The sequence below is a fragment of the Peromyscus maniculatus genome, chromosome 21, assembly GCF_049852395.1.
Source record: "Peromyscus maniculatus bairdii isolate BWxNUB_F1_BW_parent chromosome 21, HU_Pman_BW_mat_3.1, whole genome shotgun sequence".
Classification (NCBI taxonomy): Eukaryota; Metazoa; Chordata; class Mammalia; order Rodentia; family Cricetidae; genus Peromyscus; species Peromyscus maniculatus.
This window is the reverse complement of record NC_134872.1, coordinates 17,149,861-17,156,746: the sequence shown is the minus strand read 5'-3', so window position 1 is coordinate 17,156,746 and position 6,886 is coordinate 17,149,861. Positions and strand designations below refer to the sequence as shown.

At 43.2% G+C, this 6,886-nt stretch overlaps 1 pseudogene; it reads right to left on the bottom strand.

Annotated features, from left to right (window-relative positions):
* Positions 1–5,615: 5,615 nt before the first annotated feature.
* On the bottom strand, positions 5,616–6,569 carry LOC102907029 (mitochondrial fission regulator 1 pseudogene; annotated as a pseudogene).
* Positions 6,570–6,886: the final 317 nt, after the last annotated feature.

Genomic DNA, 6,886 nt, shown 5'->3' with positions numbered 1-6,886 from the left:
CCACATTTGAGATGAAAAAAAATCTGATAAGATCAACGTACTTGCTGACCCCAATCTTCATGGAAAGATAAGTTAGGTAAGAGGCCAGTGGGCAGCTCTTGCTAACAGACACAACCTGCTTATAAACCTCAGTTGAGTAAAGGCAGCGCCAACCCCCTTGAATAGAATTGACTTTCTATCATTGTGGCATGGAGGCTAAAATGTCCTTAACATCAGGAAATGTATTTTGAAGAAGACTAAACTATTTTATCTATAATTTAAGAACTCTCCCTCTCTGTACTTTATGCCTTAAATCTCAAACTCCAAAGTCTTAGAAGTTCTTTAAATGCTGAAATTTGGTTTTAAATATATTTCCATAAAATCACCAAGGCCTGGGACTACTTGTTAAAGGATTATGTCAGTGTTCATTTTGGCTTTTGCTCTGGAAAATCAAATGCTCAGTATCTTTGGAACAGGTAATATTCTGGGGTTCCAAAATACAGAGAAAAAGAAAGCCTGACCTGGGTGGGAAGTTTTTTTTTTTTTTTTTTTTTTTTTTTTTTTTTATAGTTGTCAATTTTGATTCCTGTGTTGGCTATTGGCTTTCTCTAGTAAGACTATTGGGGCAGACAGTAGCCTCCACTTGACTCACTGAAGAGGAGACTGGCCTCCTGTCTTAGTCAGGCTTTCTATTGCTGTGAAGAGACACCATGACCACAGCAACTTTTACAAAGAAAACATTTATTTAGGTGGCATACAGTTCAGAGGTTCAGTCCATTCTCGTCATGGTGGGACATGGCAGCAAGCAGGCAGACACGGTGCTGGTGAAGGAGCTAAGAATTCTACATCTTTGATCTACAGGCAACAAGAAGTGAGCTCAGACACTGGGTATGACTTGAGCAAATATGAGACCTCAAAGCTCTCCCCCACAGTGACACACTTTCTTCAACAAGGCCATACCTATTCCAACAAAGCCACACTTCCTAACAGAACCACTCCCAATGATCTTATGGGGGGCAGTTACATTTAAATTACCGTATTCCACTCCCTGGCCCCCATAAGCTTGTAACCACATCATAATGCAAAATGCATTTAGTCCAACTTCAAAATTCCCCGTAGTCTATCACAGTCTCAACAATAGTTTAAAGTCCAAAATTCAAAATCTCTTCTGAGAGTCATAAAATCTCTTAACTATAATCCCTTATAAAATCAAAATAAAAAAGCAGATAATATACTTCCAACATATAAAGGCACAGGATATATACATCACCATTCCAAAATGTAGTGAAGGGAGCATAGTGAAGGAAATACTGGACCAAAGCAAGACCAAAAACCAGCGGGACAAACTCCATACTCTGCATCTCTATGACTGATGTCAAAAAACTCTTCAGACCTCCAACTCCATTCAGCTTTTTGACTGCAGCATACTTCTTTTTTTGTGTGGTTCCACTCCCTGTTAGCAGCTTTCCTTGACAGGTATCCCACAGCTTTGGCATCTCCAACATCTTGGGGTCTCCAAGGCAATCCAGGCTTCAACTGCACAGCCTCACATAATGGACTTCCTAGGCCTCCATTCAGGGACACCCCTGATACATACCTGGCCCTGGGGCCTTTCCTTGGTTGCAGAGGCAAATTCCATAGCCCCGTTCTTCAATCATTAACTCCAGAACCACATGGCTGAAGCTGCCAAGTTCTACTTCTTACAGGGCCTGGAACATGGCCCCCTCATTCAATTACATCTTCACCAATTTTATGTTTTCAGTGGTTTCCTTCACTGCCTGAGCTTGGCTGTCCCGAAACCAAAACCAGATCTGTAGACCAGGCTGATCTCAAATTCAGAGATCCACTAGTCTCTGCCTGCCAAGTATTGGGATTAAAGGTATGTGCCACTCCACCCTACTTTAAGCTTTTTTTTTTTAAATTAATTTCACAACTTGGAAAATTAGCTTAGTGAGATCTTGCCCTGAGGTCACAGCTCCCTTCATTCCATTTCTTAATCTGTTTATCTCCTTGAACACAGAAATTAGCTCCATTCCACTTCCGGCTGCTCCTTTTCTCCTTAAATTGTACCTTTTGTATTTTTCCTTTCTCAGCTTGCTCTTTTTTTTTTTTATCATAAATCTGTAGAAGAGTGACTAGCAATAGCTATACAACCGAGTCAATACTAGACTGTTTTGAAATTTCCTCTGCCAAAAGAATTAATCCAAATCTCTTCACTTTAGCCTGAGGCAGACTCTTCAGACAAGGGCAAAAAGCAGCCACATTCTTCACCAACATATCACATGAATGGTCTCTAGGCAACACATCAATATTCTTCTCCTTCAAAACATCTTGGGCCAGGCCCTCATAGTTCAAATAACTCTCAGCATCACTGTCTTCCATGCTCCTACTAGTATATTAAATAGCACTTAAAGCATTCCAGTGCTTTCTTAATGCCAAACTCCTAAAGTCCACATTACTCTTAACAAATCATGGTCAGGACTATCACAATAATACTCCAGTCCTTGGCACCAACTTCTGTCTTAGTTAAGGTTTTTATTGCTGTGAAGAGATATCACGACCATGGCAACTCTTATAAAGGAAAACATTTACTTGTTTCATTTCATTATCATCATGGTGGGACATAGTGGCATGCGGGCAGACATAGTGCTGGAGATGGAGCTGAGAATTCTACATCTTTGATATGCAGGCAACAGGAAGTGAACTGAGACACTGGGCATAGCTTGAGCATATATGAGACCCTAAAGCTCACCTCTACAGTGACACACTTCCTCCAACAAGGCCATTGTTGTAGAATATTATTTTAAGATGTGTTACTTTTGTTTATGTTGCATTTGTTTAACTCTGTGAAGCTGTGTTACTGTGCCTGTCTAAAACACCTGATGGTCTAATAAATAACTGAATGGCCAATAGCAAGGCCAGAGAAAGGATAGGCAGGGCTGGTAGGCAGAGAGAATATATAGAAGGAGAAATCTGGGAGTGGAAGAAAAGGGAAGAAAGGGAAGAAGCCAGAAAAGGAGGAGGACTCTAGGGGCCAGTCACTCAGCTACACAGCAAACCATTGAGTAAGAGTAAGATTTCAGAAGTAGGAAAAAGAAAAAGCCCAGAGGCAAAAGGTAGACAGGATAATTTAAGCTAAGGAAAGCTGGCTAGCAACAAGCCAAGATAAAGGCCAGGCATTTACATGTAATAATAAGTCTCTCAGTGTGTGATTTAATTGGGAGCTAGGTGACAGCCCACCCCCAAGAGCAGAAACAAACAACAACAGGCCATACCTACTCCAACAAAGCCACACCTTCCAATAGTGCCACTCCCCATGAGCATATGGGGGTCAGTTACATCCAAGCTAGCACATCTCCTAATAGTGCTGACTGTCCTATTGCTGAGAAGCTTCAAGAAACCCAAGATGGTTCTTATAGGGAGCCTTTCCTTGAATGCCACCGGATGGCCTACATTTGTGAGGAACCACTGTGGTGACATTTTGAACAAATAAAATTTGCCTAAAAGATCAGAAAGGCAGAACAAGCCACAGTCACCACCTCTTACCTCATTAACTCCTCAGGCTGAAGGAGCCAGAGTTCCTGTTTCCTCCCACCTTATATTCCTTTCTCTGTCCACACATATCACTTTCTGTTTCAACCTATCTAGTGCTGGGGTTAAAGGTGTGTGCCACCACTGCCTGGCCTTCATGTTTAATCTGGTGGCTTGTTCTGTCCTCTGATCTTCAGGCAGATTTTATTTCTTAGATTACAAATAAACCACAAACCACAGTTCTAGATGTTATCCCAGAAAGCATTGCATTTTCTACATGCTCCTATTGCTTGGGCTTCCACTTTCCTGTTCTTTTCACTCTATTCCTCCCTCTCACCTGCAAGATCAGATTCTAACTGCTCATCCTGACCAGGGTCCCTGTCATCTGCTGCTGCTCACTTTCTTCAGTCTTATGCCCCGTCACTGCTGGATTTCTCTTTGAGGCACCAACCACGCTGCCCAGGACTTGCCAAACTCAGCATGCTCTTTTCCAGTGGCATGTTCTCCTAAGTGGTCTGTCCTCTTCAGCTGTCACTTGCTCTGAAAGCTCCTCTTAATCCAAGTAGAGAAGGAAGATGTCCCTTTTGCCATCTGAAGATACTTCTGTCTGAGGTAGATTTTGACATTGCTTTCATGATATTATACACTCTGACTTCACTATTCTCATGGCCTTGGTTATCATTGCATTAAGCACACAGTGGATGTGTAATAGATGTCTGGATTCATCTCTTACACCAAATATTAGAACAGACCTGAATGCACAGGTTTTCTGGTAATTCCAACATGTCCTGCTGTGCTGGTTAATTTTATATTAACTAGACACAGTCTAGAGTCACCTGAGAGGAGGGAACCCCAACTGAGAATATGCCTTTCTAAGATTGGGCTGTAGGCGAGCCTGTAGAATTTTTTCTTAGTGATTGATGTAGGACAGACAGAACGTTGAGGGTGGAATCATCTCTGGGCTGGTGGTCCTGGGTTTTATGAGAAAGCAAGCTGAGCAAGCTATGATGAGCAAGCCAGGAAGCAGCACCCCTCCATGGCCTCTGCATCAGCCCCTATCTCCAGGTTCTGGCCCTGTTTGAGTTTCTCTCTTGACTTCCTTTAGTGATGGATTATGAATGTGGACCCATAAGCCAAACAAACCCTTCTCTCCCTAACTTACTTTTGGTCATGATGTACAATCATAGCAGTAGTAACCCAAACTAGAACAGCATAGTGGAGTATTCCTGTCACAGACTTGGCCACGGGAGGACTGTGGGAGGACTTTGGACTTTGGGGCTAGCTCAGTAGACTGTTTTGTAGGAGCTTGAAAGATACGAATGTTGAGAGCAGTGCAGAGGATAAAGGCTTGTCTTATGAAGTTTCAGAGGGAAGCAAAGACTCTACATTTGAGTTAAGAATCTGTAATACCTGGTCAGTTAGGGCTGAAGAATCTACTGTGTTTAACAAGAGACCAGGACCAATGAAGAACCTTTGCTTTATTGCGACAATTGATGCTGGTCAGCTGCAGCTAAGAAATTAGTGGCAATTAAGAAGAGACCAGCATCACTGAGGTGAAATCTTCTGGGAGCGTTTCCTCAGAGTCAGCACACAGAGCATATTCCAGAGATGGTCAAGGTTGTACCCTGCTCTGGCAGCTGAATTTGGTCACATGTAACAATCTCCCAGGTAGTGCTGGTTTTGAAGGCATTAAGGGGTCATGGAGAGCAGCTGAGACTTGGCACTGTGAGAAGCCAGGAGAGGCCATTGGTGAAGGTGCAGCCTCAATAGCAGCTGCAGGCCAGGATTAAAAGGGTCATGCAGAGAAGCTGTGGCTTGGCACCACAAAGAGAGCCCAGGAAAAGTGAATGGTGCAAGTGTAGCTCAGTTGCATGCAGCAAGAGACCCCAGTGTTTTGGAGATGCCAGTACCGTGGATGGTCATGAGCCGCAGCTGCAGTGTTGGAGTGAGGCCTGCCGGAATTTAGAGGATAAACTGTGTGTGCTGTAGAAGGTGGAGCTGGAAGGAAGAAAGAAAGAAAATTTTGAAAATGCACAGAAACATGCACAAATAGCCTGTCTGTGTACCGAAGCCCTACAAATATTTTCCATACTTGAAGATGAACCCTATATACCTATCAAAAACATATCATAATATACTCTTAAGTAGATCTTCAGAACTGAGGTAGCCTCTGACTCTAGTTTTAGAATTTCTCTTTCAAGTTCACCTTGGCTATTGTGTCGATACTGCCAAGCAAACTTCTATTTCAGTGCATCTGCTGTGAGGGCAGCAGGGTCAGTAGCATCCACTGGCTTAGGCTTTTTGTCTTCCTCTGATCTCTTGACTGGCCATAGCTTTACACTGTTCATATCTCAAGGATATTTGGCATGTCAGGCTTCTTTGGGAGGCTCTTAGCCAAAGTCTTTCCAGCACTGAGTTTTTGCTCTCTTCTCTCTTTAAAATCAGATCAAAACAGACATACTTTGGTGGAGCTGCAATGGAGGGGGATGGGAGAGAGGTGGTGATGTGAGAGACAGAGGTGGAAGAATCTAAGTGACCTGCACTGGGACTCTGTTGCTCCTACAGGGTTGCAACCTTGGCAATCTGAGGTCTAAGGGCAGCAAGCTCATTCTGTAGTGTGGAGATCTTCTGCAAAGCCTCCTCAATGGCCAGGGTCATTTTTGGAGGAGGCTCATCTTGAGGCAAGTTTGGGAAGGAAATGTGCCTGCTTGGGGGCTTCTCAAAGCAAGGAAGGCCGTCCTCAAGGGTAGGCTCAGACCTGACCTCTGGTCTGAGTTTATTGAACATGCTCTTTCTTCTGTGACTACCCATCTAACATTAGCAAAAGATGTCACCACATTCTCTGCTGGGTGGATGAGACTCCATTCTGTTACATGGCTGGTAGGCTGAAACTGAACTCTTGAATACTGAATCAGAGATAATTTGGTACCAGTTTTCCTTATCATACTTTGAGAAGAGGTGAACCGTATGGTTTTCCAGAGCAAAGTACTGACTGCATGCTGACCCCAACTCGCTGAAATAACTACTATCCTCATCAGGTATTTAATTCAGCCCAGCATTTTGAGTCTTCCCAACTTGTGTTTCAAGTACTCCAGGCATTCATAGCAGCACATAGTCCATAGTGCCTACTCTGCTGCCATAATGTTCCTATTAATATGAGATCTTGGGGATGAATAATAAAGGAAGGTATGGCTTAAGTGATATATTCCTTTGTCAAGTTGACAAGAGGTCAGTCGTGCTGGCTAGTTTTATGTCATCTTGACACAAGCTAAGGTCATGGCAGAGGAGGGAGCATCAATTGAGAAAATGATCTAGTTATAGGCAGGCCTGTAGGGCATTTCTTAATTAGTGATTCTAAGCCATGGAAGGCAAGCCA